Source organism: Zingiber officinale, chromosome 3A, assembly GCF_018446385.1.
Source record: "Zingiber officinale cultivar Zhangliang chromosome 3A, Zo_v1.1, whole genome shotgun sequence".
In the NCBI taxonomy this organism is placed as follows: domain Eukaryota; kingdom Viridiplantae; phylum Streptophyta; class Magnoliopsida; order Zingiberales; family Zingiberaceae; genus Zingiber; species Zingiber officinale.
The window spans coordinates 87,013,471-87,028,669 of NC_055990.1; positions in this window are offsets into that span (position 1 = coordinate 87,013,471).

A 15,199-nucleotide genomic window follows, 5' to 3' on the forward strand; every position below is an offset into this window, starting at 1 on the left:
TGGACTATGATGAAACCTTTTCTCCAGTAGCGATGTTTAAATCCATTCAGATCATGCTTACTATTGCAGCTTACCATGACTATGAGATATGGCAGATGGATGTCAAAACCACATTTCTGAATGGAAACCTGCTCGAGGATGTGTACATGACATAATCTGAGGGTTTTGTAGATCCACAGTATACTGACAGAGTATGCAAGTTGCATAGGTCCATTTATGGACTAAAGCAAGCTTCGTGGAGTTGGAATCTTCGATTCGATGATGCAATCAAACAGTTTGGTTTCATCAAGAATGAAGATGAACCTTGTGTCTACAAGAAGGTTGTAGGGGACATAGTTGTTTTTGTTAGTTACAGCCCTAGAGCCAATCATTTGATGATTGTATGGACTCATGTATATCATATTCTTGTATATCAATAAAGGCATTTGTTTGGTTATTATACTTATTTATATTAGTGCCAAATAGACTAAGTATAATAGCGTCCTTGAGTAGAAGGTTCATACCTATATCAATCGATTAGTTGAATCGATAGTGAGATGATATAGGGAACACTACTCTAAATCATTCCTAGTCGAGTATTAACATTCAGGGACAATGTTAATACAATAAGACTAGCATGTAGGTCAGCTCGATGACTTGATCTCACTAGTCATGGATATAGAGATATCAAGCTGACACATGGGTATGCATTAGAGAATGTATACTGAATGACCCGCCATGAGAAAGTATCATGGATCGTTATATGAGTGTCATATACTTTCTCATGTGACTATTAGTATGACTATTAGTCCTTAGACCTGAAGTCACCATGGATCACTACATAAGGAGTTATGTACTTTGGTTTCGTCAAACGTCACCCGTAACTGGGTGGACTATAAAGGCGATTACTGGGTATATAACGAATTATGTAGAGGGATGTGAGTGATGTAGATGGGATCTATCCCTCCCATATGACGGGAGCGACATCGGTATTCTTGATAGAGTGAGACCACTAAGTGCATGGCCATGCCCAAATGAGTCAACATTAGATGTTGAGCTCATTTGATCGAGTGAGTCTACTTGGAGTTCAAGATTTAGATTGATTAGAGGATGACACGGTCTATGCCTCATATTGATCAATCTAGACGTCTAGGATAGAAGGACACTTGTCATTATTTTGTGAGTAGTCACAATTGGTAGTCACAAGGTGATGTCGGATCTCGACATTCTTGTAACTTGGGTAGTAATGATGTATTGCTAGATACCGCTCATTACTTATGCTCCTAAATAGGTTTAGGGCATTGCCAACGTTATAAGAACCTATAGGGTCACACACTTAGGACAATTAGGTGGAGATTAGGTTCATATGATGAACCAAGAGGATTAGATTCATTTGATGAATCAAATTGGATTAAGAGTAATCCTAATTGGGCTAACTTGAGTTCGACTCAAGTTGATTCATGTGTTAAATGAGTCTAATTTAGATTTTGACTCATTGAATCAATTTAATTTAATGAATTAGATTCATTATATTAAGTTGGCTCGAATCAAATGGTTGGATTAGATCCACCATGGTAGAGATGGAGTCAAGTTTGACTTGACTTGAGAAGGAAGACCAAAGGTCAATTTTGACTTGACCTTTTTGCCACCTCATTGGTGAGTTGGCATTAGGTGGATCAATAATGATGTTCCACATCATCATGGGTGCCACCTCATGGAAGTAACAAAGCCACTCTCTTAATGGTTTCATATTAATTGCAATTAATGCAATTAATGTGATTTTATGGTTTCATATTAATTACAATTAATGCAATTAATGTGAATTTTGAAATGTGGCCGGCCACTTGGTTTTTGGGTGAAAAAATTCATTTTTCATTCACTTGTGTGCATCTTCCTCCTTCTTCCTCTCAAGCTCTCCCTCTCCTTCTCCTCCCTCGGCCGAACCACATAGGTGCTAGCACACCTTGGTTTTTGGTCATCTCCATCTAGTGTGTCCGTGTGGATACTTCTAGAGGACCGGCGCTTGACGGTCTTGAGATCCGGCATCATTTGGACGAGCGGGAACGCGAAGGGCATCGCATCAAGGGTAAACACTTTTTCCTCATAGATCTAAGTAGTAGATCAGTTTTTGAACTCGTACAAGAAATAGTTTTTCGAATTTTTATACGAATCTTTGCACGGATCTACGGCTTTGGGTCCTTCGGGGTTTCCGCGACGCGAAAACGCGGTTTTCGCGGCTCGAAGAACCCAACAGTGGTATCAGAGCCCGGACTGCCAGAAGGTTTAACCGCCAACTGTGCACAAGAGCTATGGTCTGATTGAGTCATGTGGGTACAATATTGACCTCGAATAAAGAAAGTGGGGGCTCCTATGTTCGGATCAAGAGGACCAGACACCAGGCAGGAAGTCCTAGTTGCGACTAGGCAAGGAAGTCCTAGTAGGTCGGGTGGACCGAGGGGCAGGAAGACCTGGTGGGTCGAGGATCGGAAGCCTATGGTCCTTTGTTTGAGGGGGGGATTGTTGGGGTTGCAAGGTTGCAAAGATAGTCTCATATTGGAAACACATGGAAAAGATCATGGGTTTATAAGAGAAAAGATATCTCCATTAGAATGAGGCCTTTTGGGGAGAGCCCAAGAGCAAAACCATGAGGGCTTAGGCCCAAAGTGGACAATATCATGTTATTGTGGAGATATCTAAATTCTTTTCGATCCTACAATTGGTATCAGAGCCACGTGCAAAGACTTGTACGAGTTTGTTTTTGGTTTTTGGAAAAAAAAAATTCTGTGATTTTCTGTAAAAATTCAATTTTTATGTTTTTATGGGTAATTTTTCCTTATAGGCGAAGCACAAGTGTCTCGGCACTTGTAGGCTTCGGCTATCGGGAAGAATTTTTTCAAACGGCTTCGTTTCGACCCAAAATCTTTTGGGACAGCGGACTCGGGTGCCTTTAGATCGCAACGGAGCAACTCACGATGGTTAGATCGTGGGTAGGGGCGCTGCCCCTAACCCCGCAAGGGGATTTGCTCCGCGATCGCACCCGAAATCGCTAAAAATGAACCCGTCGGGAAGATTTTTCCGAAACGGTAATGTCTCAGCCCAAATCGTTTAGGGACAGCGGGTTTAGGCGCTGTAGGATCACAAAGGAACTCTCGCGATGGTTAGAACGCGGGTAGGGGCGATGCCCCTGGGCCCGCAAGGGGATCCGTTCCGCGATTGCGCCCGAAACCGCTAAACGGGACCGCCGGGAAATTTTATTTGTAAAATTGTAAAAATTAATTTTAAAATTATAGAAAATTATGAAAATATATAATTTTGAATTATATATATTAATTTGTGATAGTCATGGCCCAAAACCCAATATGATTGGTTGTGTTGTAATTCATAATACGGCCTGCGTGCCGTGATGTGTTTTCGCGTGTTGTATTTATTTTATTATTCGCGACCTGCGCGTCGTGCCTCGTCTTTTATTCTTGTTGTAAATTAGATTTAGACTCGAATGTAACTCGAGTTTCAAATTGTAATGTACAAATTGGAGCGGTGGAGGGTCCACACGAGACGGAGTTCCGAGGCAGGCACGAGCAACACAAGGTGGTCAAAGCTGGGAGGCGCTTGGAGAAGCTGTTGACCCTAGGTTGACCAATCGATCTTCTCATTGGCTTGAGAAGATCGTAGTAGGGCCATGACTAAATCACAAATAGATTAATTAATTAATTATTATGTATTTGATGCATGTTTAATAATTAATTAATTAATTAGTGCCTTAACGATTAGATTAGATCTAAGTCGTGCACATGATGCACCCTTGCGATTAGATTAGATCTAAGTCATGCACAAGATGCATTCTTCTCGATTAGATTAGATCTTAATCGAACCAACTCTAAAATGCCTAACCGTGCCGTGATACCTATCACTACCTCGATCACATGTATTGTTGAATCTGCCAAAGCAGAGCAATACATATTATCTTGGTAGGGTACGGAGGGACAATCTTGGTCCGGCCTATCAACTCATGGGTGAATATAAACTCAATTAGATTGAGTATTCCTAGTTACTCGGTTGGATCGAGTCAACTATAGGCATTATTCCAACGGTTGGAAAAGATAGGTCAAAATCACATCTATATTAACTCTCGGGCGTATTAGCCAAAGCTAACTCGAGTTTTAATATAAATGCGGATATTGATTCTATAAACAAGAGTTGCATAGAGATGTAATTGGTAATCGTTACCTACCGATCATACTAAGCCTTGGGCGTATTAGCCAAAGCTAACTCAAGGGTTAGTATGATGTGGATCTTGTCCCACAAGAATTATAGAATTCAGTGGGAGCATCATTTAATTAAAAGGCCTAATTAAATGATTTTTAAAGAATATGATATTTATTTCTGCAAATTTTTCTGTTGTAGATAACCATGACGTCGAACACGAATTCCTTCTCCCTGCGATCTGTCCTTGAGAAGGACAAGCTCAATGGAGCGAATTTCCTGGACTGGTACAGGAACTTGAGAATAGTTCTCACCCAGGAGCGTAAGCTGTACGTTCTGGAGCAGCCCATTCCGGAGGCTCCTCCTGCCAATGCCCCGCGAGCCGACAAAGATGCTTACAAGAAGCATCAAGACGACGCATTAGATGTGTCCTGTCTAATGCTCGCGACCATGAACTCAGAGCTTCAGAAGCAACATGAGTTGATGGGCGCTTTTGATATGGTTGAGCATCTTCGCCAACTATATCAGGGACAAGCGAGGCATGAGAGATTTGAGATCTCGAAGGCACTGTTTCAGTGCAAGATGTCAGACGGGGCTCCTGTAGGTCCTTATGTACTCAAGATGATTGGGTACATAGAGAACCTACAAAGACTGGGGTTCCCACTTGGCCAAGAGCTGGCCACTGACTTGATCTTGCAGTCCTTGCCGGATAGCTATAGTCAATTCGTTCTCAACTATAACATGAACGAGATTGACAAGCCACTGCCCGAGCTACTTAGTATGTTACGAACTGCTGAGATTAACCTTAAGAAGGTTAAGCCCATTCTGATGGTCCAGAAGCATAAGGGCAAAGGCAAGCCCAAAGGCAAAGGAAAGTCCCAAGCCAAGGGCAAAGGCAAGGCACTGAAGCCTAAAGGAGGGGTCGCCAAGGATGCTACCTGTTTCCACCGGGCACTGGAAGAGGAACTGCAAGGTATACTTGGAAGATCTTAAGAAGAAGTGAAGTGAGACTTCCACTTGGTATATATGTTATAGAAGTTAATCTATCTATTTCTACATCATGGGTATTAGATATGGATGTGCTTCTCACATTTGTATTGATGTGCAGGCACCGAGAAATAGCAAAGGCGAGGTGGACCTACGAGTAGGCAATGGAGCACGGGTTGCTGTTGTTGCTTATCACTATCTCTGCCCTCTGGGCTTGTACTAAATTTAGATGATTGTTGTTATGTGCCTGCTCTTACTAAGAACATAGTTTCAGGTTTCTTGTTTAGACAAGAAAGGATACTCTTTTATAATAAAAGACAAATGTTGTTCTGTTTATTTAAAAGATATGTTCTATTGTAGTGCACCACTAATAAACGGACTCTATATTCTAGACCTTGAGAGCCCTATCTATAACATTAGTACCAAGAGGTTCAAGTCAAATGACATGAACCAAACCTACCTCTGGCACTGTCGCTTAGGTCATATAAATGACAAGCGCTTATCCCAGCTCCATAAGGATGGTTTGCTGGACTCATTTGATTTTGAATCATATGAGATATGCGAGTCATGCCTACGAGGCAAGATGACCAAGACTCCCTTTAGTGGGCACAGCGAGAGAGCGACTGATTTGTTAGGACCTATACATAGTGATGTATGTGGCCCTTTCAATGTCGCTAGAGGCGGTTATAGGTACTTCATCACATTTACTGATGACTTCAGTAGATATGGTTATGTGTACTTGATGACACATAAGTCTGAATCCTTTGAAAAGTTCAAAGAATTCAAGAATGAAGTACAGAACCAGCTTGGCAAGAGTATTAAGATACTTCGATCAGATCGAGGTGGAGAATACTTAAGCCATGAGTTTCGTGACTACTTAGCTGAGTGTGGGATTTTATCTCAACTCACTCCTCCTGGAACACCACAGTGGAATGGTGTATCCGAAAGGAGGAATCGTACCTTATTAGATATGGTACGATCTATGATGAGTCACACAGATCTTCCGACATATCTATGGGGATATGCTCTAGACACGGCAGCTTTCATACTCAACCGAGTTCCATCAAAGGCCGTGATAAAGACACCATATAGGATATGGACTGGGAGAGATGCCCAGGTGTCTTTCATGAGGATTTGGGGTTGTGAGGCTTACGTTAGACGTCAAGTCTCAGACAAATTAGGACCCAAATCCGACAAGTGCTTTTTCATTGGATATCCCAAGGAAACTAAGAGATATTACTTCTACATTCCCAGTCAGCACAAGGTAGTTGTGGCAAAGACTGGGGTCTTTCTAGAAAGAGACTTTGTTTCTAGAAAGACTAGTGGGAGCGCGTTCGATCTTGAAGAAGTTCAAGATGCGAACAATAGCACTGATGCCTCGATGGAAATTGAACTGGAACCACAAAGTGTTGTGGATGATGTTGTTCCACAAGGAGTTGAGGAACAACAACCAGTTCAAGTAGACATACCTCTTCGCAGGTCTGATAGGGTACGTCGTCAGCCTGAGAGATACTCATTTCTCTTGTCTGACCATGATGACATTGTGCTCATAGAAGATGAGCCCACCACCTATCAGGAAGCTGTGATGAGACCAGATTAGAAAGCCATTCTCGGAGCTGGAATCTTCGATTCGATGATGTGATCAAACAGTTTGGTTTCATCAAGAATGAAGATGAGCCTTGTGTCTACAAGAAGGTTGTAGAAAACATAGTTGTCTTCCTCATATTGTATGTGGATGACATACTACTCATTGGGAAGGACATCCCTATGCTTCAGTCTGTCAAGACCTGGCTAAGGAGTTGCTTCTCAATGAAGGACTTAGGTGAGGCATCCCACATTCTTGGGATACAGATCTATAGAGATAGATCTAAGAGATTGCTTGGCCTAAGTCAGAGTACATACATTGACGAGGTACTCCTATGGTTTTCCATGCAGAACTCCAAGAAGGGATTTCTGCCGATGTCACATGGCATGAGTCTTTCGAAGACTCAAGGTCCCTCTTCTAGAGAAGAGAGAGACCGCATGGATCAGATCCCTTATGCCTCAGCCATAGGATCAATCATGCACGCCATGCTATGTACTCGACCTGATGTCTCGTATGCTTTGAGCATGACGAGCAGATACCAGTCAGATCCAGGTGAAAGTCACTGGATAGCGGTTAAGAATATTCTTAAGTACTTAAGAAGGACTAAAGAATATTTCTTGATATATGGAGGAAATTATGAGCTAACTGTAAAGGGTTTCAGTGATGCCAGCTTCCAGACCGATCAGGATGATTACCGATCGCAGTCAGGGTTCGTGTTTTGCTTAGATGGTAGTGTTATGAGCGGTTCAACCACGTTCTACAACGTTTCAATCTCATTCGAGAGATTATCGATAGAGGAGATGTGAAGATTTGCAGAGTACCTACAGAGGCTAACATCGCAGATCCCTTGACCAAGGCTTTGGCACAGAGGAAGCATGATGGTCACACTAGGTCTTTAGGCCTTAGAGCCTATACTGATTGGCACTAGTGCTAGTAGGAGATTGTTAGTTAGAGCACTAGAGCCAATCATTTGATGATTGTATGGACTCATGTATATCATATTCTTGTATATCAATAAAGGCATTTGTTTGGTTATTATACTTATTTATATTAGTGCCAAATAGACTAAGTATAATAGCGTCCTTGAGTAGAAGGTTCATACCTATATCAATCGATTAGTTGAATCGATAGTGAGATGATATAGGGAACACTACTCTAAATCATTTCTAGTCGAGTATTAACATTCAGGGACAATGTTAATACAATAAGACTAGCATGTAGGTCAGCTCGATGACTTGATCTCACTAGTCATGGATATAGAGATATCAAGCTGACACATGGGTATGCATTAGAGAATGTATACTGAATGACCCGCCATGAGAAAGTATCATGTATCGTTATATGAGTGTCATATACTTTCTCATGTGACTATTAGTATGACTATTAGTCCTTAGACCTGAAGTCACCATGGATCCCTACATAAGGAGTTATGTACTTTGGTTTCGTCAAACGTCACCCGTAACTGGGTGGACTATAAAGGCGATTACTGGGTATATAACGAATTATGTAGAGGGATGTGAGTGATGTAGATGGGATCTATCCCTCCCATATGACGGGAGCGACATTGGTATTCTTGATAGAGTGAGACCACTAAGTGCATGACCATGCCCAAATGAGTCAACATTAGATGTTGAGTTCATTTGATCGAGTGAGTCTACTTGGAGTTCAAGATTTAGATTGATTAGAGGATAACACGGTCTATGCCTCATATTGATCAATCTAGACGTCTAGGATAGAAGGACACTTGTCATTATTTTGTGAGTAGTCACAATTGGTAGTCACAAGGTGATGTCGGATCTCGACATTCTTGTAACTTGGGTAGTAATGATGTGTTGCTAGATACCGCTCATTACTTATGCTCCTAAATGAGTTTAGGGCATTGCCAACGTTATAAGAACCTATAGGGTCACACACTTAGGACAATTAGGTGGAGATTAGGTTCATATGATGAACCAAGAGGATTAGATTCATTTGATGAATCAAATTGGATTAAGAGTAATCCTAATTGGGCTAACTTGAGTTCGACTCAAGTTGATTCATGTGTTAAATGAGTCTAATTTAGATTTTGACTCATTGAATCAATTTAATTTAATGAATTAGATTCATTATATTAAGTTGGCTCGAATCAAATGGTTGGATTAGATCCACCATGGTAGAGATGGAGTCAAGTTTGACTTGACTTGAGAAGGAAGACCAAAGGTCAATTTTGACTTGACCTTTTGCCACCTCATTGGTGAGTTGGCATTAGGTGGACCAATAATGATGTTCCACATCATCATGGGTGCCACCTCATGGAAGTAACAAAGCCACTCTCTTAATGGTTTCATATTAATTGCAATTAATGCAATTAATGTGATTTTATGGTTTCATATTAATTGCAATTAATGCAATTAATGTGAATTTTGAAATGTGGCCGACCACTTGGTTTTTGGGTGAAAAATTCATTTTTCATTCACTTGTGTGCATCTTCCTCCTTCTTCCTCTCCCTCTCCTTCTCCTCCCTCGGCCGAACCACATAGGTGCTAGCACACCTTGGTTTTTGGTCATCTCCCTCTAGTGTGTCCGTGTGGATACTTCTAGAGGACCGGCGCTTGACGGTCTTGAGATCCGGCATCATTTGGACGAGCGGGAACGCGAAGGGCATCGCATCAAGGGTAAACACTTTTTCCTCATAGATCTAAGTAGTAGATCAGTTTTTGAACTCGTACAAGAAATAGTTTTTCGAATTTTTATACGAATCTTTGCACGGATCTACGGCTTTGGGTCCTTCAGGGTTTCCGCGACGCGAAAACGCGGTTTTCGCGACTCGAAGAACCCAACAGTTTTCCTCATATTGTATGTGGATGACATACTACTCATTGGGAAAGACATCCCTTTGCTTCAGTCTGTCAAGACCTGGCTAGGGAGTTGTTTCTCAATGAAGGATTTAGGTGAACCATCCCGCATTCTAGGGATACAGATCTATAGAGATAGATCTAAGAGATTGCTTGGCCTAAGTCAGAGTACATATATTGACAAGGTACTTCTACGGTTTGCCATGCAGAACTCCAAGAAGGGATTTCTGCCGATGTCACATGACGTGAGTCTTTCGAAGACTCAAGGTCCCTCTTCTAGAGAGGAGAGAGACCGCATGGATCAGATCTCTTATGCCTCAGCCATAGGATCTATCATGTACGCCATGCTATGTACTCGACCTGATGTCTCGTAGGCTTTGAACATGACGAGCAGATACCAGTCAGATCCAGGTGAAAGCCACTGGATAGCGGTCAAAAATATTCTTAAGTACTTAAGAAGGACTAAAGTATATTTCTTGATGTATGGAGGTAATGATGAGCTAGCTGTAAAGGGTTACAGTGATGCCAACTTCAGACCGATCAGGATGATTATCGATCGCAGTCAGGGATCATGTTTTGCATTAATGGTGGTGCTGTGAGCTGGAAGAGTTCGAAACAGGACACAGTCACTGATTCTATGACAGAGGCCGAGTACATTGCTACATCAGAGGCAGCAAAGGAGGCAGTTTGGATCCGCAAGTTCATCACTGAACTTGGGGTGGTTCCTACTATCGCTGACCCTATAGAGCTCTATTGTGACAACAATGGAGCAATAACACAGGCTAAGGAACCTCACTCACACCAATGGACCAAATACATACTACGGCTCTTCCATCTCATTCGAGAGATTATCGAGAGAGGAGATGTGAAGATTTGCAGAGTACCTACAGAGGCTAACATCGCAGATCCCTTGACCAAGGCTTTGGCATAGAGAAAGCATGATGGTTACACTAGGTCATTGGGCTTAGAGCCTACAATGATTGACACTAGTGCTAGTGGGAGATTCTTAGTTAGAACCCTAGAGCCAATCATTTGATGATTGTATTATGGACTTGTTGTATCATATTCTTATATAAATAAAGACATTTGTTTTTGGTTATTATACTTACTTGTATTGGTGCCAAATAAACTGAGTATAATAGCGTCCTTGAGTAGAAGGTTTTTATCTATATCAATTGGTTAGTTGAACCGATAGTGAGATTATATAGGAACACTACTCTTAATCATTCCTAGTCGAGTATTAACATTCAGGGACAATGTTAATAAGACTAGCATGTAGGTCAACTCGATGACTTGATCTCACAAGTCATGGATATAGAGATATCAAGTTGACACATGGGTATGCATTGGAGAATGTATACTGAATGACCCGCCATGAGAAAGTATCATGGATCGTTATATGAGTGTCATATACTTTCTCATGTGACTATTATTATAACTACTAGTCCTTAGACCTGAAGTCACCATGGTTCCCTACATAAGGAGTTATGTACTTTGGTTTCGTCAAACGTCACCCGTAACTGGGTGGTCTTTAAAGGCGATTACTGGGTATGTAACGAATTATGCAGAGGGATGTGAGTGATGTAGATGAGATCTATCCCTCCTATATGACGGGAGCGACATCGATATTCTTGATAGAGTGAGACCACGAAGTGCATGGCCATGCCCAAATGAGTCAATATGAGATATTGAGCTCATTTGATTTAGTGAGTCTACTTAGAGATCAAGATTTAGATTGGTCAGAGGATGCCACGGTCTATGCCTCACATTGATCAATATAGATGTCTAGGATAGAAGGACACTTGTCATATATTGTGAGAAGTCACAATTAGTAGTCACAAGGTGATGTTGGATCTCAACATTCTTGTAACTTGGGTAGTAATGATGTGTTGCTAGATACCGCTCATTACTTATGCTCCTAAATGGGTTTAGGGGCATTGCCAACGTTACAAGAACCTATAGGGTCACACACTAAGGACAATTAGATGGAGATTAGGTTCATATGATGAACCAAGAGGATTAGATTCATGTGATGAATCAAATTGGATTAAGAGTAATCTTAATTGGGCTAATTGAGTTGGACTCAAGTTGATTCATGTGTTCAATGAGTCTAATTTAGATTATGACTCATTGAATCAATTTAATTAAATGAATTAGATTCATTATATTAAATTGGCTTGTATTAAATGGTTGGATTAGATCAACCATGAGAGAGATTAAGTCAAGTTTGACTTGACTTGAGAGGAAGAGGAAAAGTCAAGTTTGACTTGACTTTATGCCACATCATTTGTGACTTGGCATTAAGTGACCAATGATGATGTGCCACATCATCATAGTTAGCACATGTGTGTGCCACCTCATGGAGGTTACAAATTCCCTTTCAATTTAATGTGGCCGGCCACATTAAATGAGAAGGAGTTACACATGTGTGGCCGACCACTTTTGTGAGTGAATGAAAATTCATTTTTCATTCAAGGGTCATTCAACTCATCTTCTTCCTTGCTCTCTCTTCTTGCTCTCCCTCTCCTCTCTTGGCTAAAACTTACCAAGGTGCTAGCACACCTTTGTGTTATGTTTTCTCCACCTATTTGTTCGTGTGGATACTTCTAGAGGATTGTACACTTGACAACCTCGAGATCTGACATCACTTGGAAGAGCGGGATACGCGAAGGGCTTCACATCAAGGGTAATTCCTTCTCCTAGTTTAGAACTAGCATAAAACTCGTACTCGTAATGTTTTTCGAAAGTTTTACTTCGTATGGATCCGGTGGCATGGGGGTTTTGGGGTTTCCGCGACGCGAAAAAGCGGTTTTCGCGGCCCGAAAGACCCAACAGTTGCCCAACGTAAACGCTCAATGAGTGTGGGCTTTGGAGTTGGAGTCGTCATAGGCTCCGAACCAAGTAAACGATCTGTGTTCTTCTATGTTTTCCTTTATTTATTTCCGCTGCGTTTTCACTCGACACGTTTTAAATTAAAAGAAATAGCCACGAGCGCTATTCACCCCCCCTTCTAGCGCTTCTTGATCCAACAATTGGTATCACAGCGGGGTAGCGTTGATCTGGTGCAACCACCAATCACGCATTTTTTTCGTGGTGTTTTCTATTTCTCAGAGTCGATTGGAATTAGCATAATTGCTATTTTTTGATCAAGTTTTCTTCATTCGAATTGGTTTTGCTCAAAATTGGTGCAACACCACTCAAGCTCGTTATTTTAACTTTTTCCCGCACTACTAATCCAAGACTTAGTCTTGGGGCATCTTGTTCTTTTTTGTATTTGAAAATTAATTAAATGACCCAGGAAGAGGATACAATACCGTTCGTCCCCCACTCTTCACCGGAGAAGATTTCGAGTACTGGAAAGGACGGATGGAAACTTTCCTAAAAATCCAGTTCGAGAAGTGGATGATTGTCAAGACTGGATTACAACTGCCAACCGACGAAGACGGCAAGCCTACACCCTGCGAAAATTGGGAACCAACTCTAATAAAAAAAGTAGAAGTCGATGCCAGAGCTACCTGCACCCTCCAGTGTGGCCTGACCAAGGAGGAGATCAATAGAGTTGGACCGTTCTCAAGTGAGAAAGAGCTGTGGAACAAACTAATCGAGCTGCACGAGGGCACCTCCGATGCTAATGTAAGTAAGCGCGACTTAATTTTCAATAAATTATACAATATTAAAATGCAGGAAGGTGAGATGGCCAGCCAGCTCCATGCACGCATCTAGGACCTACTCAACGGGCTTCATGCGATCGACCAAAGGGTGGAGAACAGGGACGTCATAAGGTATGCCTTAAACGCCTTTCCATGGAATACCTTGTGGGCATCCATGGTAGATGCTTACAAGGTTTCCAAGGATCTTTCCTCTATTAAATTAGATGAAATGTTTTCTGAATTCGAGTTGCATGAGCAGATTAATGCACGCTCGGTCGAAAAGGGTATAGCTTTTGTTGCAGGAACTAGCAGAACGCGCGAACCGACATCAAGGCGCAAAACCAAACCCGAGTCCAAAGATGAATCAGACACAGAGGACGAAGACGAAGTTACTTCCGAACTGATAAAGCTCATACGAAAGATATGCAAGTCGAAAAAGGCGACTCAAATGAACACAAAGGACAAGACTAGAGTCACTTGCTACGGTTGTAACCATAAGGGGCACTACAAGCCGGACTGTCCAAATTGAAAGCAACGAAGGAAGAAGGCGTTGCAGGCAACTTGGTCCGAGTCATCAGATGAATCCGGGTGTGACGAAGAAGAACCGACTAGCTTCCTCGTGTTGCCAGTACAAGTAAACCTTGACGAAACCGAGAGTGAGTCAGGCACCGAGTCCGAGTGAAGCCATGGATCTACATCCGTTTCCGAAGGACCGAACCTCACTGTAAGTGCCCTACTCGCCGAAACTCATTTAGATGAATTGCAAGAATTAGTACCTTACTTGTTAAAAAAGTTGGCTAAATTCAACATCCGGGTCAAGTCGCTCTAAAAGGAGGTAACAACAACCTTTAAGGAAGCGACTGACTCGAGTTCTTTAACTACGCAAGTTCAAATTGGAAATTCAACTCAAGTCCAACAACTTGAGGAAGAAAATTCCAATTTGAAAACTCAAATTAAAGAACTCAAGGACATGTTGGAACGGTTCACCATGGGTTCCAAGAATCTGGATCTGATTCTTAGAAAACAGCGAGCCATTTACAATAAATCCGGACTTGGATTTAAGAATAAAACAAAATATAAATCATATCTGTCGTTAGTAAATAGAAATAATAGAAACATAATTCAAGCATGGGTCCCCAAGTCAAACTTGGTTAATCAAGTTAGACTTGGACAATATTGGATCCCCAAGGATCAGATCCATTACCTTGATAGACTATATCTAGGCTATGATCCAGGGGGAGTCAATAGAAAGACCATATTTACCAATAGATAGAACTGATTGATACTTGTTTATTTATTTCTTTTTATGTTATGTTTAGATTTAGGATAGTTTAAGGACCTAGGCATAATTTACACTTGTTAGTTAAACCTAGGGGTTTCAAAAAGAAAATTAAATATGTAATTTCTTTAAGCGGCTTTGTCTAGAAAGTGGTGGATGTTCCCATACCCAAGAAGGCTTAGTGCCTCACCACTGACTGGGAACCAATCTTTGAAATATATATTTAATTGACTAATTGGAAAACCTAAGTTTAACTCAAATGTAAATTAATCCTTAGAAATAACCAAAATCAAAGATAACTAGCTCACAAAATTATTTAAGATTACCTGATTGATAACTTAGAATCGAGTGAGATGGATCTAGGTTGAAATTAGTCTGAAATAAAATTTGAAATTAATTCAACTTGTTTAATTAAATCAACTTAATAATTAATTAATAATTAACCTTTACATGAATTTTAAAATTATTTTAAATCTTTTAAAACGAAACTTTAAAAAATTATTTGAAAAATCATTTTCAAAATCTTTAAAAAATTATTTGAAAAATCATTTTCAAAAACTTTAAAAAATTCTTTGAAAATTATTTCAAAAACTTATTTAGAAATCCTTTAAAAAATTATTTCAAAAACTTATTCTAAAAATCCTTTAAAAAAAATATTTCAAAAACTTATTTTAAAAATCCT